Source organism: Motacilla alba, chromosome 1A (genome assembly GCF_015832195.1).
Source record: "Motacilla alba alba isolate MOTALB_02 chromosome 1A, Motacilla_alba_V1.0_pri, whole genome shotgun sequence".
NCBI classification, from domain to species: domain Eukaryota; kingdom Metazoa; phylum Chordata; class Aves; order Passeriformes; family Motacillidae; genus Motacilla; species Motacilla alba.
Genome location: NC_052031.1, coordinates 6,077,850 through 6,088,194, shown reverse-complemented (window position 1 = coordinate 6,088,194; position 10,345 = coordinate 6,077,850). Strand labels below are relative to the sequence as shown.

The window sequence follows — 10,345 nt, the reverse complement described above, 5'->3', positions numbered from 1 at the left end:
GAAGGGAAGAATGTTTTTAGCTGACTGCAGCAGACCGACACTGGCTGGCAAGGGAAAGGGGTGGGTGGGTGGATTCCTGTTACTTGTGAGTGCCAGGATCCTTGACAAAGATCTTGGCCATCCTGGCAGTGCTGCAGCCACAGCTCTGTCACTATTGTGGACATCCACAAGCACTGGTAGGTGTTTGGACCAGTGAAGCATTGCCTGAGTGTGCTTCACAGCAGGGTGGTGAGCAGATATCCCAGTTCTATGCCCAGGGGTGCTCAGAATAGGCTGTGTGACTAGTTATGTGTGCCTGCTAGAGAACTACCTGTTTCCTTTATTGGCACCTCCTGGAATTTCCTTGTTTTTATTTTATTTTCATTTTAAAGTAAAGGGAGAGGGGAATGGTATCATAATGTGCTGCCTGTCTCCTCAGCCTCGACTTGCCTTAGATTCACCCACATGTAGGAGAAATGCAACCAAAGGCAAGTTCAACATGCATATTTCACACCACTACATGTCCCATCCTGTGAAATTTGCAGATGACACAAAAAATGAGGGATGACCAAGGATGGGGCTGCCATTCAGAGCAGGCTCAGCAGGCTGAAGGAGAGGGCCATCAGGAAATGTGAAAAATTCAAGGACAAATGCAGAGATCCACACCCAGGAGGAAAGAGGGGCTTGCAGAGGTAAAGGCTGCAAATGGGCAGGCTGGGGAGGAACCCTGATGGAAGAGACGTGGAGTGGGTGTGTGTGTCCTGATGGAAGGTCACCACAAGCCAGCAGTGAGCCCTGGCAGCAAAACAAGACAACATCCTGGGCTGCATGGAGAGCAGCAGGGCCAGGACACTGTGGGAAGTTATTATCACCCTCCCATCCCCCAAAAAGCCTACCTACTAGGACATGTGCTATACAACACCTAGGTACTGCATCCACTTCTGGTGCCTCCAGTACATACAAGTCATGAACAAACTGGAGGGAGTTCAGGGCAGGGCTGCCAGCTGTCACCTGCCAGCAGGGGCTGAGGGAGCTGGGCTTGTTCAGCCTGGAGCAGAGACAGCTTGGGGGCACCTAAGAGTGGCACACTGCCCTGGAGTCTTTGGGGAACTTCTCAAGAAGTTTTAGCAGGGATTTTTGCAGTGGCATCTGGCAGGTGTGAGAGGAAAGGGCATGAGTTGCGACTCTAGAGGTATCAGGAAAGACATCTTCACCATGAGGATGGTCAAGTAGAGCAACAAATGCCCAATGAGTCTGTGAAGATTTCTGCTTTTTATTTTATTACTCTTTTGAACAGGAGGATACATGGCCTGGGGATATGGGATGCTAAAGTGTGTGGCACGATTACACCAGGATCAGAGACTCAAGTATCCCTAATTATGTGATACTTTTGCCACATCCACAAGAAATGTAGGAATCATTTCCTGGGGATCCTCAAGGCCAAAAGCTGAATAGGATGAAACTAATGCCAGAGGTGCTCTATAGATCACGTAAGTACAAGTCCTCAGGGGTCTGGCTTTCCTGTCAGAGGGATAGTCTGCATACATCTATCCCCTAAAAAGCAGTTCCAGTGCAGCTGGTGTTTTTATTGGTATGGTACAATTCCCACTTAGGGCCTATGGGACATCACCTGGGGCTCATTTGTTAACAATAGGATTCACTGAATTTCACCTTCAGCTGTCTACAAATTAGACACCTAGAGCTCAATTTTTCTTTAATAAATGCAGGAATCAATGCCATTTGAGTTGCCCTGGAGTATCCAACATGGCCCAGGTTTAGGAAAGTGAATATAGGCCTTAAAGTGGGATTCAGCTCACAGATTCATTCTTCTAAGCTTTGGGATCCTTAGCTGAGTATCTGGATGCACCAGACTCCTACGCTTGCAGTGTTTAGAGCCCTTGAAACAGCCTAGGAGAGCTGGAGGTCATAAATGCCCTATTCATCCTGCATCATGTCTGCAAGCCCTTGGAATCACAGAATTGTTTTGGTTGGAAAAGACCTTTAAGGTCATCAAGTACAGCCATCAACCCACCACTGCCCTTCTTTGCAGGGGCTGCAGTTAAACAGTCAGCAGGGTATCCTTGGGCACTGGGGGCACTACTTGAAGTCTCTAATGAAAAAAAAAAGGGAGAAAACTCCCTTTTGCTCCTGTTACCTCTTTTAGTCACTGGAAAGTCAGCAGCACCTCCAGACAGGTCCCTCACTGCCTGGTCTTTAGCACACTGCTTCATGTGTGAAACATTCAGGATGCATTTTGTTACCCTGACTAGTGGAGACGGCTACAGGGTAAAGCAGCAGCTCGTGTCTGCTGGGCTGAGGTTCCTCAGCAGATGCATTATCTCAATAATCTCAACAACTCTGTGGCCTGTGTCAAAGACACCTCTGTGGGATCACCATGGCCTGAAACAGCACCTGTGCTATTGCACTGAACAGTACAGCACTTTCCTCTGTTACTGCTGCTGCAGTATCAGGTCTGTTTGGTTAAGGTTTCTTCTGATTTCCAAATGACCTCTCTTCTCTAACAGGCCCCAGGCATCCTCAGGTGGCACCGACTCTTCTCTGCTGCCTCCTTCAAAGCCACAGGGCTTGAACTCATGTGTGCACCAATGGAAGCAGCTGTGTCTATTCAGAGGAGGATGGTGGATGAAAGGGTATTTTACCTTCACACATGCTTCCTATTGATCTTTAAATAATATATCACATATAAACAAACATTCAGTGCCCTATGCCTCCGCACTAAATGGACAGCTCTACCTGGGTGAGGAGGCAGGACTCAACTACAAAAATTTCTTTAGGTGTCTTTATTTTATTGTTGAACTTAGGCTTTTGGAGATGGGAAAACTTCTAGTTAGGCTGCAGAAAGAGAGGTAATGTCTAAAATTCTCCTCTTTCACGTACCTACATGCTGGGAGAAGAATAAAAGGGTTTCTGGTGTAACTCTGTAAGTGTCTGCTTAGCTACCATTTTGTTAAAGATGTGGTAGCCCCAGGTGGCTGGGGCTGAGAACAGCACAGAGAGCTCTGATCCATTGACATGGACCCTTAGGCATATTTGAGAACACCAGCAGAATCCCAGATGGGATGGGAAATGTGACATTCCCATGTGCGGAGAAAAGACAGGAAGGATGGCCCAGCCCATGGTTGGCTACTTTGACATTAATTTGGCAAAAGAATGGACATACTGATATGGGTATAAACACATTAAAGATGAGGTAAACAATTAATGCCAATCAACATGTTTTTTAAGGGAGGAAGGGTTGTCAAACTGGATTTCATTCTTTGATTTGATTGTAGGTTTTGGCTGATAAAAGTAATTGCAAAGATGGAATGTATTCTGACTTTTGTATATTTGACAGCACAACAGATTCTGACTTAAAAATTAGCATTCTACCCTATCAATACAAGGCACATAAAATGGATTAAAAATGGGCTGACATGTCAACAAAGAAGCTGTCAAAGGAGACTCACTGTAGGAGAGTGTGTTTTTTTTAGAGGGGGTCTGAATGCTTTTGAATATTTTCAATAATGACTTGGAAGTAAATATCAAAATTGGAGGGGCCTAGGAGTTGCACAGAAATGCTCTCAGTGTGGCTGTAAGGAAGCTTTCAAGTGGAAGAACAGGCAAGCAGACCACACACACAAGAACCTGGAGCTCAGTGCATCCCAGAGGGATTTCAGCATCCTAAAGGAGCAGCCCCAAATAAATCTGCTAATGTGATGGTTTTTGCATGTTATTTTTGGAGGGGCTGACACTATCCATGGCTGTGTCATTCTGAGGAGTAGAGTAGGGATGAAATTTTTAATTTCTGCATCTTTTACCACTTGATGTTGAAATGACATATCTGGCTCTGGTAGCCCAAATTTAGAAAGAATGTCAGGGAAAAAAGAAAAAGTTGCAGAAATAAAGCACTCAAATTATTCAGGGACTAAAAAACCACTATTGTGTGTGGATGCTTCCAGAGCATGATATATTTATTTTATGAACAAGGGATGAAAAGCAACTTGAGACCTGCTTATGAGTGCCTTTGGGGGGAAATGGCAGATGCAGAAGGGCTCTTTAATGTAGCAGAACTCAGCAAAGCCAAAACCTACAGAGAAAACATCTGCAGAAGCACGGGCAGGGATTCAGTAGATCATGCACCTCGGGGGAGTGGTGGACGTTTGCCTCAGCCTCCACTGCCTTTAGATTAAGACTGAAACATTTTGATTGTGTATTTGTTGATCAAACATGGGGTGAGGGAGAAGCTGTTGATCTGCATGTGAAAGCTGAGACTTGGTGGTTTACTGGTCCCCTCCAGATCTCTACTGAAAGCCATGGTGAGGCTGACAGTTGAAGGAGCTGATGGGACCCACCAGTTTCTTTCCTGCAGGGCTTCATCTCTGCTCTTCCTTCTGGCCCTTTCCAAATCCCCTCCCTCCCTCCCTCCCCTCTGTGCTCTCCATCCTGTGGCACTAGACAATGCTCAGAGTGAAGTTCCTCAAGCTGTTGGTTGGAGGGACAGGAGATAATGCTGAAAATTTTGCTTGGTGTGTTCTCAGGCAGGTTTTCAGAAGGGAAAATGCCAGCAAAACTTTGTGCCAGAAGTCAGCCCACTTTCCAAACTGACACTGTCTCCTTTTGCAGGCAATTCAGGAATTTATGCATGTCCTGCGAGTGAGATGTCCCCAGAGCAGCCGGGGAGGCTGGGACATCACTCCCTGAAGTGCCGTCTTGAGGAAACAAGTCTCAAAGATTCAAATGCTCCTTTGTTTATGAAATAAAGTCCACCAGACCTATTGCCAATTGTTTATGCTAAAGAGCACACTCCCATTAATGCTAATGGTGCTTTGGAGCATAAATCCTTGCTAATTGATATAGGAATGTATCCCAGAAGAGTTTACTTTACTGCTGATTTAGCTGATAGATATAAATGTGTGAGAGGGAAATATTAGCATTCATGTAAAACAATTAGGTTATCAACAGGGGCAAATGATTCAGAAAATGACTGCAACTTTCCAGTTCCCTTTAATGGAAAAAAAAAAAAAAGAAAGTCTGCTAATGAGGAAAATCAGAGGGAATACAAATATGAGCTAATCATTGCGATTATTTAATATTTGTGTTACATCAGCAGCACTTGAAAAGCAGGGCAGGGTTCCCACCTGAGCTCTGTGCTGATGTGGGATGGACGGGACCCTCCTGCTGCTCACCAAGGCAAATCTTCCCTGTGACCTCTCTGGTGGAGCAATGTTTTTGGCTTACAAGGCTGATGCACCTGGCCACTGGATGTTGAGCTCAGTAATGTTTACTAAATATGCATGAATAGAAAGATACAAGCAGCAGATAGATTTCCACAATTTAATTTTTTTTTTCAGATAATATAATGGCATATGAAAAGTGAGGCAGTAATGCAGTTCAAAAGAAAAAAAGAAAGCAACCCCTCTCCCTCCCCTCCCCTCATTCTCCTGGATCTTTCTGCCAAAGGCTGACATTATTGAAAGCTTGATAAATACAAGAATTATGGCCATTTCCATAAAAATCAAATTGTTTAAAATCTACAATTTTTGTGGCAAATATACAGCCATTGAAGGAATAAATTTTTTCAGTGTACTCAACAGTTTTACCTATTAGATTGCCATTTAAATCATGGGTTTTGATGTGAAATTTTTTAAGAAAAGGCTCAATACAGGAAACATACAGTAAGCCATGGATCTTCCCCAAAAAGATGCCTTGACTCCAGGGTGGAATCTGTGGAATTTTGAGCATATGGGTTTTCATTTTTTAACTCTAAACCTATCTAGAATCAGGAGGAAAAAAAGTCATATACCAAAAAGTACAGTATTGTATTGTTTTATAGCATTTTCTCATTCACATATTTTAGCCATTTTTTGATTTTAGTGCAAAACCAAACATGTTTGCTTCTTCAAATACAGAAAGAGATCAAAATTTCTGCATCTTAGAATCTTTTGCTGCAAGTCACTGAATGGCAAGACTTTTTCTCCCCACAGATTTCAGTAAGCCTAATTTTCAAAGTCTCCATTATTAATGAAATATCAAGCGAATTAGTTAACATTTGCCTGGGCATGGTTGAAGACCTTATACCCAGGAAGATTTCATATAACAAAAAGCGCCCAATCCTAGAAACATTTTTTTTGTTCCATTTAATGCTCATAAAATTTTACAGACAACAGAATCCTTTCTTAAGCTTTATTTAAGAAATCGAATACTATTATAGTTCAATATATATAAGACACATCCAGTATTGTGTTCCTGATAGCAAGTGCATAGATTTTGTTAAGATATCATTTTTATATTTAATTTTTTTTTTATTTGTTACTCAGTAGCACGTTTCATGATCACACGAAGGGATATTCCCAGTGATTTTACTAAGAGCATGAGAGAAAAAACAGAACACAGCAAAGTAGTGAAACTACAACAGAGATGAGGAACAAAAACGATCAGGCAAACTATCAGTACAGTCGATTCCTGATAAGTGAATAATCTGATTGCTTGGTCACAATGCTTTATTCACTTATCAGGAATGATTCACACTACATTTTGTTAAACTGTTTTCCTTAGCCTAATACCTAAGAGTCACACTGGGCAAAGGCACACACACTCTGGCAGGCTATTCTTTAATCAGCGAGTCTTGTGACAGTTTGGTAATTTCCCATGGCGATACACATATAGCTAACAAAGACACATTTTGCTAACACTGCAAGGTGCCTTACATAATTGAAATTAAAAGCGTGTGTTTAAGCAGGACAAACTGTTCAGCTGCATTGCTTTAAGGAACTCATTTTTCCCCCATTGTTGAAATTAAAAAAAAAATAAAAAAGAAAAAAAGAAAACCCTGTATCTTTCAGCCCTGAGTATTTAAAAGAAACCTAACTGTAGTATAAGTCTTTTTTTTTTCAGTTGTATTTTTGGAAGAAAAGACCCTTCACAAAGCTCTAGTTTCTTTCCTAAGACCAAGTTTGGAGGAAAAAAAGAGAAAAGAAAAAAAACCCAAAAACATCCACAGCAAGCTAAAAAAACCCAGAGAGCAATTCTGATTTATCCGTCATGCAAGTCAAGACTTACTTAACTGAATCCACTGGTGTCAAAATTATCCAAATCGAGATCATAAACTCTAGAGGTGTCAAAGACCCAGGGTATAGTCTGACCATCGGGTTCTGCTTTCCTGCCTGGGCTGTCTGCTACAGGCTCCTGTGGTTTTAGGTTAAACCTAGAGCTGCCTGGAGCCCTGACCTCTGATAACAGACCCTGCGGGACGGCACTGGAGCTCACTGGGGGCTCCAGACTCATCACTTGTTTGCTTCTCATGGAAACGGAAAAGTGAAAAAAAGGAAAAAAAAAAAATTCAGAAAAATAGATCGAGCAGTAACAACCAGGCCAACTCACAAGCCACCAGAAAATTTCAAAAGTCTTCCAAACGCAGGAACCAACGTTGCTGCTGACACCACACGGATACACCCAGTGCACCAGGACCTTGTTGGATGGTATTGATGGGGCTGTGTGTGTGTGAGCCAAAGCCAGAGCGCCAGAAAGACCAGGGGAGAGGAGACAAGAGGGAGGAGTGTCGTTTGGGTCTCATAAGAGCACTTTTAAGTGGTCTTCGATTCCTGAGCATCACAGAAAGCAGGACAAAGGAAAGGGATGGGGGCGTATGGCTTGAATTCCAGAGAGCACTCACCAGTGCTTCTCTCTCCTCCTTGGGTTTGGTTTGGTTGGTTTTGTTTTGTTGTTTTTTTCTCCCCCCCCTCTCCAAATTGTAAGGTTTGTATCTGCGATCAGAGGAGAGAAGAGACTTTCTGTAAACCAGAACAACATAGATTTTTCTTTTGCAGCTTTTATTTCATCGTGGTAGACACCGGTTGGGGGAGAGCAGAGAGAATCTTGTGAGGAGGAAAAAATTATAGGAAAGGAAAGAATAAAAAAAGCTAAGAGCCAAGTGTAAAAAATAATGAGAAAAAAAGTGCTATGGTATTTCTTTAGTCCCTTTTGAGATTTGTGTAATACTATCAGCCCATGCTGAGAATGATTTGCTTTGTAAGCCCACAGCAAAAATACCACCCATTGGAACAATGGGGGATTTTTTTTTCCATAATTTATTTCTCCCTTTTTTTAATTTTTTTTTTTTTTTTTTTTTTTTTTTTTACTTCCACTGGCTTTAGTAGAAAGTCTTCCTGTGCTCACTTGGATTTTGTTATATTTTTTAAAGTATTATATGTACAACTGCACATAACAAGCTCAATCACCTGGTAAGATTTTGCAGGCTCTCCCAGCCCTAGTTAAGACATGATTAGTTTCTAGGGAGAGTTTGACTAACGCCATATGCCATCAGATTACTGTGCAGTTTGGAAAAATCCCAAGGCTATATCCTCCTTTTCTTGAATGTTTCATATGCTTCTGCAATGTAGTGGCAGAGTATTATTATTTTTTTTTTAACAACTAGGAAGAAATGATCTCCATAATCCACATTTTCCCGACTGACTGAAATGCCACAGCAAAAAAAAAAAAAAAATCTTTTCAGGTGTCTTCTGTGTGTTTGTGTGCAGAAGGTTTTGCAGTTTGAAGGCTAACAAAAGCTACCTTCAATAGGACTTTGCAGGAAGCTCATTTAAAATGCTTCCTGCTCCAAGAGATTATCCAAGTGATAAGGCATGACTAGGGGGAGGAAGAGAGAGAAAAAAATAAATAAAAAAAAAATCAGAGAAACCAGAACATGTCTAAAATGTACAAATCCTCTTTTGCCCCCCAATCAGCTATTCACTTAGGTGGAATCGACTGTATCTTTTGTACACAACCAACAAATAGAGAAAAAAAAAAAAAAACAGGCACGTGAAACAGTGAGGTGTGCAGATGTATTACCAACACAGAATGACCACCAACAATACAACACACAAAGTAGAGAGACAAGTATTAGGAAAATGGTTTAATATTGGAGACAGAAGCAAAAAACTGCATCACACAATAACATACGTTACAAAAATAAGTCTGACTGTTTCAACTACACGGTTATGTTCACAATGAGGACAGAAGAATCAGAAAAAACTCTGATCTAAACAGCAAAAAAGCAAACCCCTAACGTTTTAACTAATACATTTATCCACGCAAAGTGACCGAGTACTCCTAATTCTAATTACCTTATTGTGTAACTGCACGATACAGAATAAAAAGTGAAACTTACCGCTTTTGTTAAGACAAAATTCTAAACACTAGATATAAGCAAAGGGAAAAAAAGAAATCAAGCCAAAGTTTTGAATTCTCGAAACAAAACCAACTCTCTTTCTACCGTTCAGAAATCAAACTTGAAAATCAGTCATGATCGAGGGGGCCCACGAGAGTAAGCCACAAAAATTTCCATTTGTTTTTTAATCTCCAGTATAAAAAGTTCCACTGGTACAAAATGCATAAGTACAATCAAGTTGTAGAAATAGGAAAGCCTGCTTTTTTTTTGCCTTTTTTTTGTTCTTTTTTTTTTTTTTTTGGCTCAAATTCCATCAAACAACAAAATCCAAATGCATCAATAAAACAGAAACAATACTCAAATGGTCTTACAGTTTCCACTAGATTGCATTAACTTTGGCTTTTCTCAGACAATACTTAAAAACTAGTTTGTAATTCTAAACAAAATGATAGTATTATTAATCTACAAACAACAATTCCCACAGCACGAAAAAAACACAAATACATAGGTTTGTTTTTTTTTTTTTTCTTTTTGTATGACATTATCCAAAAAGGTAATGAAACTACAGGATATTTTTTTCCTTTTGTTAATTAGCACTTAAGATAATAAAAACAGAAACAGTAAAATGATTCCAGAGTAGCACAAGCCAAGGAACTGTAACCCCTATGGTGAAAGAAAGATGAACTTGTTACTCCTTTGAGGACTGCCATTTCATTGCAATTAGCTAATTTGTTTGATAAAACAACTAGTCTAGTCTTTTGATTAGAATTTTGTAAAGCAATTTCCCTTGTTTTACTTCCTCTCTTATTAGGCCCTTGCACCCTTGCAGCTTTTTCCTTTCATTATTTTGAAAGATAACTGGTAGATAATTTGCCTCCCAGGAGGGGTACGTTTGGGTTTTTGGTTTTGTATTTGAATTTTATTTTTTATTTTTATTTTTTAAATTTTTATTTTTCAGAGATGGACACTTTTCTAAGTAATGACTCATCTCAGTTGCCTGGAAGTACAGAAACATTCCTTGTCTCCCACTGCTAAGCCAATGTCCTGTGGAGTAATTCAGGGCAGCCTGGTGTCGAGTTACACTGCCCAAGGACCAGAGGCATCACACTCTAACTGGACTGGAAAACCCACAGGACACACCAGGGCATCTACAAAAGCTTTGGAAATTTAGACGGTGGGTACAATGAGAAAAATTAT

At 40.9% G+C, this 10,345-nt stretch overlaps 1 protein-coding gene across 14 annotated transcripts in view; it reads right to left on the bottom strand.

Annotated features, from left to right (window-relative positions):
• Nucleotides 1-8,878: 8,878 nt before the first annotated feature.
• CELF2 (CUGBP Elav-like family member 2) overlaps nt 8,879-10,345 on the bottom strand; it is a 543,235-nt gene continuing 541,768 nt past the window's right edge. For all 14 annotated transcript variants that reach the window (XM_038154615.1, XM_038154614.1, XM_038154616.1 and 11 more), the window contains one exon: nt 8,879-10,345. This exon is cut by the window's right edge. The gene's annotated coding sequence lies outside the window, so the exon portion shown is untranslated.